At 43.0% G+C, this 16,079-nt stretch overlaps 1 protein-coding gene across 7 annotated transcripts in view; it reads left to right on the plus strand.

Moving 5' to 3' along the window:
* Positions 1-1,983: 1,983 nt before the first annotated feature.
* The window catches only part of SIPA1L1 (signal induced proliferation associated 1 like 1), a 211,992-nt gene continuing 197,896 nt past the window's right edge, over positions 1,984-16,079 (plus strand). For 3 of the 7 annotated variants that reach the window (XM_071558232.1, XM_071558225.1, XM_071558234.1), the window contains exons 1-4: positions 1,988-2,091; positions 2,479-2,651; positions 9,085-9,210; positions 10,119-10,146. The gene's annotated coding sequence lies outside the window, so the exon portion shown is untranslated. Of the gene's footprint in view, positions 2,092-2,478; positions 2,652-2,836; positions 2,972-9,084; positions 9,211-10,118; positions 10,147-16,079 lie in introns of those variants that run through there. The other 4 variants (XM_071558229.1, XM_071558227.1, XM_071558228.1 and 1 more) reach the window with 4 other exon arrangements.

Raw genomic sequence — 16,079 nt, forward strand, 5'->3', positions numbered from 1 at the left:
TTAAAACAGAAATGAAGTGACTTGCCTATGGCAACTCAGCAAATAAGTAGCAGAAGAAGTGTTGGCATTCAGAAATTCTTGGGGTTCTTGAGGCTTGTCTATGTGGGAAACCAACTGTGCATCCTGCATTCTGTAACATCTAGTCAAGAAGAGGCCAATGTGTGTATGCTTTGTCGAAGGGAAGAGGGTCCTTTTGTTCTGGAATTAGTTGTGCATTATTGAGGTGAGATAACTATTTTGGAATAAACCCCCTCTTCTCCCTCTTCTTCTAGATCAGCTGTTCTGATGACTTCTGATGACAAAAAGAAAATGAACGAGTTCTGGATATCCTGACACCTGTGAGAACACATATTGTTCCCAAGTACTGCTGCCCTTCTAACCACAGGAGAAGGTAGAATATAGCGAGACCAGCACTTCACACCAGCAGCCCTCACACTGGGACCCCTGCACTGCCAGATGTTGACCTCAGATCTGGGATTCAGATTCAGGGAGAGCCTGCAGGGCCTGGGAGCAGGAGCCAGCTCTGGGCTGAACTGCAGCCAAGGGTGTGTGCTTCCACTGCGGCCTCATCTCAGATAGCACGTGGGCTGGGCTGGTGCTTTGTGTCAGAGCCTCTCCCTGCCTATGCGACCCTTCTGGATACCTTCCTCATCTTAAGATCTGACTCATCAGCAGTGTGTGAAGGAAGATCACAGAATGGGAAAGTGCTAGCCTCATTAACCTCATAAAAGAACTTGCAAGCCTCACTATCTAATTTTCTCTGATGAAGGCAAATTCAGTAATTGCACACCAGCGTTCCTGATGCTGCAATCACATTCAGTGCTGCTATGTGTCTGCACCTGAGCACTGTAAGCCTCTTCGGACTTCCCTTTGTAAGAGTGGGGCTACTGCTGCCAATAAAAATTTTCTAAGTAAAAAACACTGAGGTTTTTAGGTGGGTGATATTAGATACATTTATTTAAATTACTGAAAATGTTCCTGTTTGTTTTTCTGGTTTGTCAGTTCTGGTTTTTGTTCCATGCTGGAGCAGCACTGGGATCAGTTCTTTGTCCATCCAGAGCATTTCTTCTTCTCAGGCAAATAAGAGTGGGAATGTTTATCTGACTCCATAACACCTGCAGGAGTCTTCAGGCCGGAAACCCATAAGAGTGACTGCCCTCTGGAAATCCAGGCATTTTTACAGTACTAAATACCATGGCATTTAAATGTCAGTACTGAAGATCCATTAGGACCATCATCAGGAGACATTAAGCCATTTGGAGCTGTATGTGGGTTTTGCTGGTCTTTGCTGTCCAAACATTCCTGGAAAGTGAACGGGGCAGTGATGCCGACAACTCTGCGGCACAGCAGCTGCCCCCCCAGCTCTCTTGCTCCACTATCGCCACACTGCACACTGCTGGAACATTGCCAACCCAAACCAGACATGCTTTCTGGAGCGCCCTAATTTCAGGGAAAGCTTCAGTCACAGTGGTTTAACTGAGATTTTTAATGTTGTGTCAAGACAAGGACACTAACAACCATCAGCAGAGTATCCACAGTGGGTTACCCAACACTAGTTTTGTTCAAAATTTCGGCCATTTGAAAACAGAGTGGTGTTCCTGCAGAACAAGGGGGGATGTTGATGTAGTATTTTCCTTGTCGTTAATTTGTTATGTATGGTGGATATCCATACCGAGAGTCTATTTTAATTTGACTAGCAGCAAAAGAGCTCGGGATATACTCCCCGTTATCGGAACATTTTGACTTTTTGTGAGCACCTGCAGCGACCTTCTCCCTGCAGGTGCTCAGGGCTGGCAGGGGATGTGAGGACCGGAATGGGCATCAGTGTGTCAGACCGGGGGGCGCTGGGTCGGAGCGGTTGTGCCACCCGTCGGGCCCGGCGCTTGGCTGTTGCCGTGGGAACACGGCGGGCGCGCGGGCGGGCGGCCCCTCTCGCGAGAGCGGCGGCGGGCGGAGCGCGGGGCGGGCGGCGGGTGAGCTCATCCCGGGCAGTGCGGGCGGGAGCGCCGCGCTAAGCCCAGCCCAGCCTAGCGCAGCCCGGCCAGCCGAGCCCAGCCGACCCGCCGGCAGCCGTCGCGGCAACTTTGTTGGGTGAGTTGCGAGCGGCAGCGCCGAGCCGGGGCGGGCTGCGCGCCGTGCCCTCTCCTTCGTGCCGCGGAGCTGGGCGTGGGGAGCCGCCGTGCCGCCGGACGAGGGGTGTGCGAGTGGGTGGGTGCGCGGGGGTGAGGAGCGGCCCCCAGCCCGACAGCCGCTGCCCCGGGGTTAACGGGGACGAGGGCAGGGCGGCCCGGGCGAAAGTGACCCGCAGAGCCCGGTCCCTCCGCAGCGCCCGGAGCCGGGCGGGGGTGCCCACGCCGTGCGCCCCCGGGGCGGCGGGAGCCCGCAGTGCCGGCAGCCCCGCGGCGGGTCGGGCGCGGGTGCCCCCGCAGCGAGCCGTGCCGGCTGCTTTACTCCGGATCTGTGTCCTTTTCCCGGCAGGAAAGGCGGCGCGGAGCGGGCGCAGCGCGGCCGGAGGCGGCTCCGGCTCCAGCGGAGGCGGAGGCGGCCGCTCCGGGGACGCCCCGCGCCGGGGCACGCGCTCCCCGCGGCCCGCAGCGCGCGCCGCTCGCCCCCGCGCCGCGGGAGGGAACTTGGCTCGCGTTCGCCGCTGTGTAAGTTACACTTCAGTCTTTCCCTCCCCCCCCGCCCCCCCCGCCCCACCTTTCTTTACTTTTTATAGCCAGCGAGGGTGTAGCGGGGCTGGTTTTGTTCTGAGCCGGTGCTGAGACCGCACTAATGATAACCATTAGGTGTTTTGGAGGCAGTGCCGGTGGGGACGTTCTGAATGCTCAGCTCACGAGAGGGGGTTGGAGGAACAAAACGTTTGCGGATGATTGATTTCTTCACCGGGAGCCTGGAAAAGTGGGAAAACAGAGAATGCCTTGAACTGGATCTTATGGGGAGGGAGAAGGAAGTGGAGATGCGAGGAAAGGTAGATGAGAAGGCGATAACCCTCCTAAGCTGAGTTTGCTTGCTCTTTCCCCGTTTTAAATTGCATGAAGTCCTGGTGTTCACGTTCTTGTGCTGTATTTAATAATAACTAATATTTGCACTGGATAGCTGTGATGCAGTTTTAGTTCATTTAATGAGGAATGCACTCACTCATGTCTGGTAAAGCAGTGATACAAAATGGGAATTGCTGGACTTAGTGAAGATCTCCTTGTATAACCTTGGCCACGAAATCTATATATTTTAGATCAAGAAGGCACGTTTTTACCCGTAGAATACTACAGCGGCATTTTTTTGGGTAATGCTGTTTACTAAATCGTGTTTAAAAATTTTACCTTCAAAATTGCTTTAAAAATTTTGGTGATGCTGCTTTAATGAACCCGTTCCTGCATGCTGAATGAAGTGCATTTGTGAGCACGGAGCCTTAGTTGATAATACAATGCAAATTTGTCTTCACAGTAAAGGTGTCAGATTTCATTAGGTTCCAGATCTGTATGGATGAACAAGATTGGTGTTTTCTTTAGAAAGCAGCCCTTTCATGATGGAATTTCAATTGAGTGGCTTTTTTTTTTTGTTATTTCTTGTCATTAACTATTGGAATTAAGCATTTGTTTAATTTAAGGCATAAACCAGTTTTGTAAAAGGGAAAACAGTGTTTTACTGTAAGTACTAACTGGGTAACAAGTACAGTGTTTTCTCTAGTGGAGAGTTTGGTAGTTAGTTATTTGGAACCTATGGCTGGGCTAGATTCCATTCCCCTTCAGCTGGAGTGGTGGGAGAGAGACATGTGAAAGTACTGAGGTAGAAGTTTGTGGCAGTTGTAATTGCAGAGAGAGATCTCTAAGTTGTGTTTCACTGTCAAGGCTTTTATGCCTTAGGCCATCAAATGCCATGCCAGTTATTAATGCAGAAGCAATATGGGAACTTCAGAATAATTTTTTTTCTTGCTTTCAGAAAAACAACTCCACATGTTCTATTTAGGTAAGGCTAAAAAAAATTTCATGATTGAATGTTTTAGGTATGTACTATGTCTCCTTTTTATTGATAGGTAACAAGATTTTTTTCACCATTTTAACAGTGTGTATTTATGGACAGTTGATTAAAGGATGTGCACTTCGTTGCTCAACCTTGTATTAAGAAGGTATTACAATGCTAATAAAATGCTTAGTTTGAACATTGCTACGTGGGATAGGCATACTTAGCTCTCAGTTGTGGTTTGTCGAACCTCTTAGATCATGAAGTCAGAAGCAAAATAGAATGTCAGCTCTACCTATTGTAGGGCTGCAAACATTTGCTTGATGAAAAAGGCTGGCAGGTGTAAAGGTAGGCAATGACACACAACTGTGAAAGGGTGGAGCTGCAGCTGGCAGTGAAGACTTCATATGGGGACATGTAACTCATGATCTGTGTTTTCTATAATAAAACATGTGATCGTCATTTCACTGGAGCATTGTTGGTTTGTGGTTTGAAGAGCTTTTTTCCCTTTCATGTATGTCTGAAATATTCATTTAAGGTTTGAGATTAACTTTTGGATAGCTGTTTTAAAAACCATGTCCAAATGTGGCCTCTTCCCCCTCCCACAGGTATTCAAGGAGGTTTTTTTTTCATCATGCTTATAAACATTCTGCTTGCCACTTTGGGAGTGTTTTGTTCTTATGTAGTTCTTATTGTCCTCTGTTTTGTAAATTTCTTTCAAATGTTTCCTTTAAAATGTCTGTTTCAGAATTACTAGTTTTACTACTCGGAAGCCTTTTTTTTGTAGATATGAGAACAAAACTCAAGAACATAAAATATTGCTACCAGTTATTTTGAATTTCAGTAAGGTCATAGCTAAAGAGGATGATTTTGGAAATACACTGGGAAAATGCAAGGTAGATGGTAAGAGAAAGGGTTGAGGTCCAGTTGAATTCCTTTTCTATTCCTCTCTTTTGTCCTACAGCGTGTCTATTGTAGAGAAGTAAAAGGAATAGTCTTTTCCATATCAGTAGTTTTATCCCTTCAGCAAGGAGGTTGCTGCAAGGTATTGAGTTCTTACTGCTACTGGTCAGAAATCCTGGATGTCCTACTGGGTTAAAGAAGCAGAGCTTCTGACTTCATCAAAATTTCAGTCACACAAGGTGGTTTCCCTAACGCTGACATTCCCAGAAGTTAAAATTTATGCTCATCAACCCTAAGTGTTGGGTAGTTGGCAAGCGTTTTTGATCTGTTTTTTCCTTGACTTTCTTGGGTGTAGGCAGATTCCTTTTATTTCTCAACAGCTCTGTAATTTAAATATTTAAAAAGTCAATAAGGCGTGATTTAGTGATCTTAATGTCTTTTATATCTTTGCTTTGTTTACTTCATTATCCATATTTTAGATTTTTATTTTCTTCATTTATTCCAAAAGCCATTTGTTTAACATGTTAATAAGTTATGGCAGAAATACAGCAGCACTCAGTACTGTTATTTCTTTTATCAGTGGAAGTACATATCTTTTAAAAACTGCTAGATGAGGCTTTTGTTGGTTTGGCGTGTAAAATTAATCATGTTCAGTCTTTCTGTGAATGAAAAAATGTTATATTCTGTTTTCTGGGAAGATTTGACTTCAGTGACTTGCACTTTAGAGGGATATACTTGAAATCAACTTTTAAACAGTTTAAGATTTATGTTTCACTGAGTTCAGTTTAATGTTTGAATGAGGACTTTCAAGCTGGAGGTTTATAAAAGTGGAATTTGATGTCTCTATGAGACTTGAGATACTGTCTAATGAAAGGCAATCTGTGGTTTTTGGGAGTGCAGCCTTACCAGCTTGTAAACCCCTACAGATTATGGCCTTTGGTGGGGCTGAGTGACAGTAATTCTGTGAGTTTGACTCATTTTGATTTTTGGTTCCTGTGCAGCTGGCAGCACAAGGCTAACACCATCTGTAGCAATTCTTGTGTTAGCTTTGGTAGTAGTTTTGCACTCTGAACTTTAGGAAACCCTTTAGGAGCTGCAGAGACTAGAATTGCTTGTTATTTTTAACTGTTTTTCAATATGAGTCAGCTGATAAATTGGTTTTAGATGTCTGTCTTTGCATATGAAAAGCTAAATTATGTAATTGTCTCAGTCTCTTTAATTGTGAATTCTGTGGCACCAGTTTGCTGGGTGAGTTATTTGATTTAGATTTTGCCACATGTCTTTTAGGTTGTGAGGCTAAGCATTTACAAGAATTTGTTTCTTTATGGAAGCGTGTTTTAAAGAGCACTTTTCAATGCAGCAACAGAACACTTTTCGTAATCTCGGTAGCTTGAATTGTATGATTGCTGAGTATTTGTCATGGTTGTTTCAAAGGTCTGAGTCTGTAAATGGATCCTTCTCTTGCAGAGCTGTGTCTTTGTGCTACTTGAGCGCATGTTGGATGCTGCAGTGCAAAGCTCTTGTTCCCTGCACAGTGGATGGATGCCTATTTCGGAGAGAGAGATCAAGTTCCTGAAAAATGCATGACTGTAGAGAACGCCTTCTTTGAATGTGTATAACACACAGAATGTGGTTGTTACTGGGACTATTGGTTCTTGCTTAGGCCTGAGAGGCGCTTGGAGTGTTTTGTTGATATTTTAATACACTTTTACTTTTGGTCTTGGGCTCTGTAGAAATGGAAGAACTCTTCATTGAGATGGATTTTAGAAATTACCCAGAGTGCTTTTTGAAGACCAAGATTTATTTCATAAAGTTGTCAGACAGTTGTGTCAAAAGTTAAACTACTGGCATGTTTTAAAGTGGATTGTTCTTCATGATTCCTTCGTTACTCAAGAAGCTTTTGGTGGTGTCTGTTTAAATGATGTGTTGCTTGTTTACCGTTTGAGGTAACATGTTTTTTTACCTCAAAATACTCATGTAGACCTTGTTACTGCAAAACTGAGAAATATGTTGACTTTGAACTTGTGCATTAACATGGACTTTTATCTTAGTGAAAGCTTTTTAAGTTAACCTTGAAATATGTCTTATTTTTCCTAATTGTTGATGTTATAGTGGATTACAGGACTTTAACAAGCCAAAATTGGCAGGAAACAAGTTCTTCCAGGTTGTCAGAAGGTGTGGGTTAGCAGTTGAATGTGATTTGAAGGGAAGTGGCCTGTTGAGCCTGTTTGTGAGACTTAGCTGTTTACTATATTTGCTTGGTATTATTTTGTGAATTTTAGTGCTTACTTTTCTGTGTAGGGGAAATTGCCAAACATCTTCTTTTGCTGTGTAACCTGCCTTGCTGCCCCTCTCTGTGCAGTGGATGGGGGGATTCCAGGAGGTGCCAAGGGATGCCTTTGTAGTGTGGCTCTGTTCCCTGAGTTTCTGAAGTCATGATGGATTTTACAGCATGATCAGCTAAATCAATTGTCTTTTGACTTGTGAATAAATAATGACAGGCTTATTGTATGCTGATGTGATGTGAAATAGGATGAATACAGAACATTTTTTAAGAGTGGTAGATAATATCTGTTAAACAATTGCTTGTGGTAGCAGAACTTTCTGTGTGCTAGTTGTTCACATCAGCAGCTCTGATAAATATCTTGGGTTTTCTTGGTGGTGGTTATACAGATAGCTGTCTCTAAAGAGTTACAGGCCTTTTTAAGGCATGTATTTGTTGTTTGACCAAAAGTTGCTGTCATGGTTTAACCTCAGACAGCAACTAAGCACCACACAGCTTAGCCCCAAGAACATTTTCTCATTGTTCTTGTAACTTTTTCAAATGATTGCTATTTTTTTGTACTGTCTTTTTTTAATTTGACCTTATAAGCTACTGCTTTTACTTGCTCACTCAAAATCAATTCACACTGTCATATGGAGTATTTGGTGCAGATCTATGATAACTGGTATTTAGAGAAGAGGTTATTTCGTGGCTTTTAAGTTTTTTCCCCCTCCTTTCTTTGTGTTTCAAAGACTGCTTCTTTCCTTCATTTGATTTCAAAATTGATGCTTGTAAGCTTGGCTTTGTCACTTGGTCTCAGAGTAGCAAATAATTTGGAAGAGAAGAAGTGGGTCTTTGGCTGAAGGTGGGGGAAGTCAAGTCTCCCAGCTTGACACTCTTAGCATTTGAGTAATTTTTTGTTCAGACAGAATTAAGTCTGGTCTCCTGCCTTGGATGTTCCCAACACAGATGTTGTTTGTCGCCTTGGTGACCACTAAGAATCACTTTTGTGAACTTGTGAGGGATTTTTAACTTTGTTTCCTCTGTGAGAATTCCAGTTGTGCACACCAAAACAACTATAGAAGTTAATTGTTCTGAGGGTGGTTAAGCATTTAATAGATCCCCCAGGGAGTGACTGGTGAACCTCCATGGTTGGAGACTTTAAAGCTTGCTGGGACAGAGCCGTGAGCCCCTGGGAGCAGAGTGGGGAGCCAGCTGTGCCCCTGGGAGCAGAGTGGGGAGCCAGCTGTGCCCCTGGGAGCAGAGTGGGGAGCCAGCTGTGCCCCTGGGAGCAGAGTGGGGAGCCAGCTGTGCCCCTGGGAGCAGAGTGGGGAGCCAGCTGTGCCCCTGGGAGCAGAGTGGGGAGCCAGCTGTGCCCCTGGGAGCAGAGTGGAGAGCCAGCTGTGCCCCTGGGAGCAGAGTGGGAGCGGGAGCCAGCTGTGCCCCTGGGAGCAGAGTGGGGAGCCAGCTGTGCCCCTGGGAGCAGAGTGGGGAGCCAGCTGTGCCCCTGGGAGCAGAGTGGGGAGCCAGCTGTGCCCCTGGGAGCAGAGTGGAAGCCGGAGCCAGCTGTGCCCCTGGGAGCAGAGTGGAAGCCGGAGCCAGCTGTGCCCCTGGGAGCAGAGCGGGAGCGGGAGCCAGCTGTGCCCCTGGGAGCAGAGCGGGAGCCAGCTGTGCCCCTGGGAGCAGAGCGGGAGCCAGCTGTGCCCCTGGGAGCAGAGCGGGAGCCAGCTGTGCCGCTCCGGCAGGAGGTGGCTCTGAGTTACACAGCTGACTGTGGGCTCTGCAGGCTGGGGTAACTGGAGGGCTCATCAGGGGGCACTGCTCTTGGAAATGCTGTTGTGGGTACAATTTAAACAACTTCTAAAAATGAAGACCACCCTTGTAGCTTTTTTTTTTTTTTAACTAATGTGAAACACTTTTACTTTGGTGTCCAGCCCGTTTCGTGTCTCTTTCAGGGTAGCAGAAGTACCGCTGGTGTCAGTTTATCACGGCTTCCTAGTGCTGGCTCTCAGGTTGCAAACCTGCAACAGGAAACCCCATTTCCTTTATCTGTGAGCACGCAAGAAGGGGGAGCTGGGCGTGTGAGTACTTATTTATTTTCCCTCGAGTGGCTCATGTAAGCGGAAACATAACACATCTTGAACGTTTGTCTTTTGGCAGAGCCAGAGCACAAATTTGCTCTTGCTGAAGAAACTGTGGCAAAGATCAGACTTTATTTTTTTCTTTTTCACATTTCTGAAGTGTAACATAAGTTTGTCTGCATGCTTATAAAAAAAGACAATGGGTGATGAAACTGAAACTGAGGCTTAAACATGTTAGTGCTACACAAGTCACTACAGTTCTTATCTCTGAACTATTTGAAGATCTCTTCTTTTTGTTTTTGTGGACAGTGCTTCTCTCCTCACTTTCTGAATTACCAACCTGAGTTTTTAAAAATTTCTGAAAGCTGAAATGCTTGATACTATTTTTGGAATATTGCTGCATGTGTAAAATAGAAGACAATACTTGACCCCAACAACTAAGTCCTAGAGGGCCTCCTGTGCTTCTGCTGGATGCAGTTGAGATTTCTACTGCTATTTTCTTTTTCACATTGGAAGGGCTGAAACTGGATCTTATTCATTCAGTCCATGCTGAAAAACTGCATAATTGTGCAGAAGAAAGTTATGGTTTAGCATTCCCATGCCTTGAAAATAAACATATCTTCATGAACCACGTGATACTGGCACTGATCTTCTGCTTTCCAAAGGCATTTAACAGCTTGTTGTATGAATCAGGATAAAATAGTTCAACAGATTGTATTGGATTGATTATTCCCTAGCTGGAATAAACAGTGGAACTTGAGGCTTTCCCCAAGCTTTTACTAAAGCAAACATTTAGAAGTGAGGAAAAAAGGAGATACATGTGTAAAAGCTAACTATGTTAACATAGTTTATCCTTTCCTTGGATTTTTTTTCTTGACTCTCCCTTTTTTTCTCCCCTTCTTTTGCAGGCTTTGAAGAAGGAAGTGTTGACAGAAGGTCAGTTTTAGGTTTTTTTTAGTTTCCCCCCCCCCCCCCCCCCCCAAATTTTGCATCATCTTGCAGGGTAGTCATCAATTCATACCTGACATAACTCTGGAAATTCCCATAAGGTCCTGAATCTAGTACTGTTTATTGCACTGCCATACAGGGAGATAGTAGGAGAATCTTTGCTAGGATGCCTCTGTTAATATAAACAAAAGGAAAATGCTAATGTAGTCGTAAAGCATGCCATCTATTTGAAATTGAGAAGGTGTTTTGTTGTTTTTTTTTTTTAAATTAAGGTCTGTGAGTTTTTAGGTCGTGCCTGTGCAGTGACATAAATGGTTCTGGAAGTCTGGAGTATTACCTGCCACAGACACTTCCCCTCTGCTATTTGAACTGTGGGATACATACCATGGAATAATTTGAGAGCCTTAAATTAATTCTTGTCGTATTATACAATTACTTCCCTATCTAGACAAAGCCAGAAGATCTGCAGAACATCGTGGGGTTTTTATCAAGTACTAAAATTGTCAGGACTTTTAAAATTTTAATTCTGTACTATTGTACTTATATTTTCAGCCAGAAAATTTTTAAAGTTAATTAATATGCTAGATAACATTTGAGAACAGAAGATATTACTTGTCTCCAAACAACAGTATTGGAATTTGCTGTGAACATGCAACAATGTACTGTGTATTCCAGATGTAATCACTTGTATATGTGGCGTTGATGCAGTAAAGACTTTCAAATTTGTTGGTAATTTAAAGCACATCTGTAAAACAAAGGTGCGATAACAAGCAGTGATTAAATGTTGTAAAGGGATGCTCGTCATTGTTACTTTACCAGAAGTTAGTAATTATCTGCTGATTGCTGGCATCACTAAATCTGATTTTTGACGATCCACAAACAAAAAGATACTTCAACAAGGAAAGAATGGAGAAACTCAATTCAGCTGCTCAGGGATGTAAGCACCAACTTACATACTAAAAAGTATGTAAAAAAGTATGTAAAAAGTTTCTCCATTCTTTCCTTGTTGAAGTATCTTTTTGTTTGTGGATCGTCAGTGTAATGACCTACCTCAAACTGCCAACAACTTTATGCCTGCCTAGGCAAGAGGGCACACGTTGTGAATGTGCAACTGATTCCATCTAAGAGATGTCATGCACCCATTCTGAAAATAGGGGCAGGGGGAACAATCGGTTTAACTCAGGACAACCCTGCAGTCGTGTAGGGCTGGCCACATGAAAAGCAGTCATGTGCAAGGTAAGCATTGCCTCCTGTAGAATTAGAGTGCTCAGAGATACAAAATGTCTGACGTGCTGGGTGAGGAAGAGATCTTTATTGATTGCTGTTCCTTATTTTTTTGTAAACCTGCACTTTGCTTAAAAACAAAAACACCAAAGCATTTTATAGTACTTGCCAACTATTCCTAAGTATGATGCAGTCCAGCTTTAGATGGCAGGTGGCTTCAAGTTCTTGAAGCAGGGCATTAGGTGAGTTGGGGCTAAGTAGAGAGACCTCACAATCTGATATAAGTACAAAAATTATGGAACAGTTGAAAAAATTCGTAGATAAAATCCTCATTTAATCTTTCAGTTACGAGTAATAGGAAGAAGTAATGAGAATTATCAAGGGTCAAACTTGAAAAAGTAATGGGTAAAATGGAGAGCTAGTGAACAGATTTAAAATAAAGTAGTGCTTTGATCACTTGTTTGTTTGGAACATATTCGAACGTAGTGTTGTAAACATTAGGGAAGCTGGAGAGGATAATAATAACAAAAATTGTTTGGTCATTGGCTATTTAGATAGAAAAGTTGCGTTCGTATGAGGAGGAATTGTAAGTGATTGTAGTCTTGTTTGCCTTAGAGTTGCTGGTGTTTCTTATGAGGAAGACTAAAAGATTTTTGACTGAGTGAGCTTCCATTTGATATGGCATTACAGCATCCAGAGTGAGCATGGCTAATACTTTCCGGTAGAGAATAGTACTGAAAAAGCAATTTGTTGAATTGTGTTTAAATATTGTAGCTGAAACTGTATGAACAAGTGAATGATATTGTGTTTCTGCCTCTCCCTTCCTCTTTATCTCTTTTTCCTTAGTGTTATAATTTAGAAAAGAGATGTCTGATTTTCCTGGCTTTGAAAGTGAGAGAAGAATTGAAGATCCATTTAAAGGGAGGTGGGAGAAAAATCTGCACGACTTGATAAAAATGATGCTAAATACTTAGAATTCTGATTAGTTGCTTAAGTTTAAATCCTGCTTTCCTCCAAACTGCTTGGCTTTTTCCCAGTTATTGTCAGAAAGCCCAACGAAATTCTTGCTTGAAACTTACCTACAAATTAGAAATTTATTTCTTGTTATAGAGAAGTTACATGAGGGCAGTGTAGACATCATACCTGATTGTGTGGTTTTCCACATTGACTTTTTTACATGGGGAAAGAAAAGGGCTTTGGGAACAGTGTTTTCTATTTCAGTAGCATTTTACAAGTTTCAGTAAAAGCTTGGCTCTGCAACAGTATGTGGGTGTTGTGCTTGCAGGTAAAATAGTGTAATGTTAGTGTTTAATAGTACTTTTGAAAATGAAGTAATGGTGTGCATAGTATAATGCAAAATACTTCTAAATAGTGGTTGGTTTCTGCATTACAGTATTTTCTCGTTGCTTATAAAGGAGGTGCAAAAACCTTTTTGTGCCAGAGGTTCAAAGCCGTTTTGTCAGATAAAAAAAATTGTCTTTCTAAAGATGGTGGGTTTTCTGGTTTTGGAACTTGTGTTAGTGCTGAGTGACTGTTCTGTTAGCTTAAAAACATTAATAGTAGCAGCAATCTTGTTTGCTGTAACCCTTCTTTGTTAGCACCCTAGTACTTAGCTGAGATGCCAAAAGCTCTCGAAAGACATGGCAACTTCAAGCAGGTTAGATGCTTGAACACTGGCATCCTGGGCTGCAAGTCAGTGTGTTTTATTATCCCTGTACTCAAAATTTTGAACCAAAGACGTAGGAAACTATTGAAGTACTGCTGCTGTTCACTTTATAATGATGTTAATTAGTGCTGAATGTCATTAAGATGAACATATGCAGTGTTAATAAAACTACTTGTGAAATTGAGCTATTGCCATTATCTCACTGAGTGGCTGCACTAAAAAGTTGCTTGACTTTTCCTCAGAAGAAAAATAATTGAGAAGGGCTTAAAGCATGCCCCTGGAGCTGTGTAGCTGTCCCTTGCAAAGGATCATCTCGTCTTAGTCACCTCTCCTGAGACGCTAGGTGGTCAGAGACTTGGCTTCAGGGGGAGGGACTGTTTCAATAGCAATATACAACTCTTGAGTGTCCTCTCTTTTGTCTTGTGAATGCAAAGGGTTTGTCCAGTCTCATGATCACATGTGAGGAGCAGGCTGTTGCTTCTCCTAAGATTACTATCGTCTGATGTGCGCCTGCATCTGAAAGGCTGCTGGGACAGAGCGAGTTTGTGTAGGGAAGGTTCTGTAAATGGTTTCTACCGGTGGCAGAAACACTTTTGGGATGAAGTTTGATTTCCTTACACCCTCACACTTCCTCCACGCTTAGTTTTAGACTATTCTGCCTGACTTGATTAAAAAAATTAAAAATATGGGAAATGAATCAAGCAGGATAATTACATTGACAACAGATAAGTATTTTGTTCTTGTGTCTATACCTTCGTGGACTGGAAAGGGCCAGAGCCCTAATTGGACATCTTAGGCAAAATACAGTCATCTCCGTAGCTAATGTGACGCAGTGTAGTTGCATGATAATTGTGCTGCTTTGCAATGCATGCACTCTACTTCATTTATTTATTTATAGGACTAATGAGATTGTATTTTCATGTGACATTACTGTAATGTCAGTGCCTTGAATTCATTCATTAGTTTACCTCATTGACTATGTGAAGTAAGGAAATGCAGGTGCCCTTGAGCAAGTTTTAACGCACACATGAAAAATCTGTAAAGCGTTCAGAACATAGGCTGCCTTGGGCTTTAGATTTCATCCTACTACAGGCAAATTTACTTAAAACTAGCTGTAAAGCTGTGCTGGAGACTCTTGAGCCAGCTCAGAGGAAGGTAATGCCTGTCTCTGCACTTGTCTGCAGCCTGCTTTCTGCTCTAGGGTGGCTCTGCTCCACTCAGACTCCTGCTGTATACTGAGAACAGGCCCCAGCCTCTTGGTGTCTCAGTATATCAGTGGCCCTTAGTGAACTTTAACACCACGACAGTTACAGATTAGTGCTCAAACCTGTGCTCTGGACCTTATTTTTTTATATAGCTTTAGCTCTCAGTGCCTATGTGGCAGAATATGACACTGCTGAGTTTGTAGTTGCAGCTGGATAACATTTAATCGCAGTAGCACAGCACTGTGTGTGAGCTAACCAGCCTTCCCCTTCAAGCTAAGGGACAGTGTTCTGCTAATGTGGCTGTTGCATTTCTAGTTCTGGTGGTAATCCAGTGGTTTTAGCTCAAAGATTGGAAGATCAAATATACCAGCATAGTAGCTGGCATGCTACAGATTAAAGTAATACTGGAATAGAGTGCCTCTGATCTTAACTGACTGCTAAACTTCCCTGTTTTAGTGAGCTCTTGTGCATCTTGACCTGTAGCAATAGAGAATAACAAGAAGGTCTATAAACCCACAAAAATAATAAACAGACTGCCTCCAAAATGTGTAAAACAAACTATATAGAAGTTGTCAAATTTAAGGCCATTAAAATGTACTTTAAAGAATTCCTTTAAATCTGGATTAATATCTGGTGTAGGCTCTCCAGACATGTTCAGGAAGAATTATCTTCATGAGTTACATGTGAAGTACTGCCTGGCTGTACTTCAGAGAATGTCCTTGCTGTCCCTGTGTCCTGTGAGATCAGCCAATGTGTCTCACATGGTCACTCTTGCAGTTTTTCCGTTTTAGTTTTTGTCTGGTTCTAGCAAGTGCATGGATAGTGTTCTTTAGCTCAGTGCTGGCTGGGGTATCTGTGCTGCATGGCACTCATTGCTGAGATTGCAGTTACGCCTGCCCAGATTTCCGCTAACAGCTTTGAGGCAAGGTTGCCCTCTAAGTTTCTGGTTTACTGTGGAAAGCAGCTTGTGTGGTTATGTTCCATGTGTGGCTGCCAGTTTGTCTTTCTTCTTAAAACTCCTTTCTTCTCCCCAACTTTCTAAATACTTTGAATTTCTTGGTTTTTGTTTTAGCCCCTTAAGGGCACACAGAAGTGTCCAACAGGCCTTGCAAAAGCAGACCAGTGAATGGATTAAATTGAGTTCAAGTGGTGGCAAGAGCTGCAGCACAGAGTGTTATTGGGTGCCAAAGGAGCTGTGTGATGGACATCATTGCATGGGAGGAACTTCTGCTGGAGTGTGTGTATTCCTAGATACCAAATCCAGTCAAATATGAGAGAAGGATTTGAAGGTACCAAGGCTTTGTTATTTCATGTAACTGCTTATACTATACAGATTACTTCCAAGTCTTCCTTCCAGAAAAACACCGAAGACAAAATGTAATGGAAGCCTGTAGTGATATCTGTATTTAGTTTTCATAATAGTTTCTGTCATTAAAGTGTCCTGTGACATTTCTCTTTTTCTTCCCCTCCCTGTTTCCAGGATAGTTAATAGTACCATTGTGTGAGCAGCTTTTTTGAGTTTTTTGGTAGAAGAAATCACATTTTATTGGGCAAATACCTTCTTCCTCCCAGAGTATTTCAATGTACCAACCCCCCAGTGTTACTGTTGAAAAATGGAATATTGCTTACCAGAAGCTTTCTCATACTGTCTGTTCTCAAGAAGAATCTTTTCATTTTGCTCCTGAGATGTATGAATATTTCGAGGCTCACCCGACAAACTTCGCAAACACCTGGGGTCCGGCAGAGGAGCACAAATGGGACCCTGCCCCTTTGCTGCCCTCCCAGTTCACTGTGTCCAGGCACTCTTGCCTTCCTTCGGACTGCCT

The sequence above is a fragment of the Pithys albifrons genome, chromosome 6 (assembly GCF_047495875.1).
Source record: "Pithys albifrons albifrons isolate INPA30051 chromosome 6, PitAlb_v1, whole genome shotgun sequence".
NCBI lineage: Eukaryota > Metazoa > Chordata > Aves > Passeriformes > Thamnophilidae > Pithys > Pithys albifrons.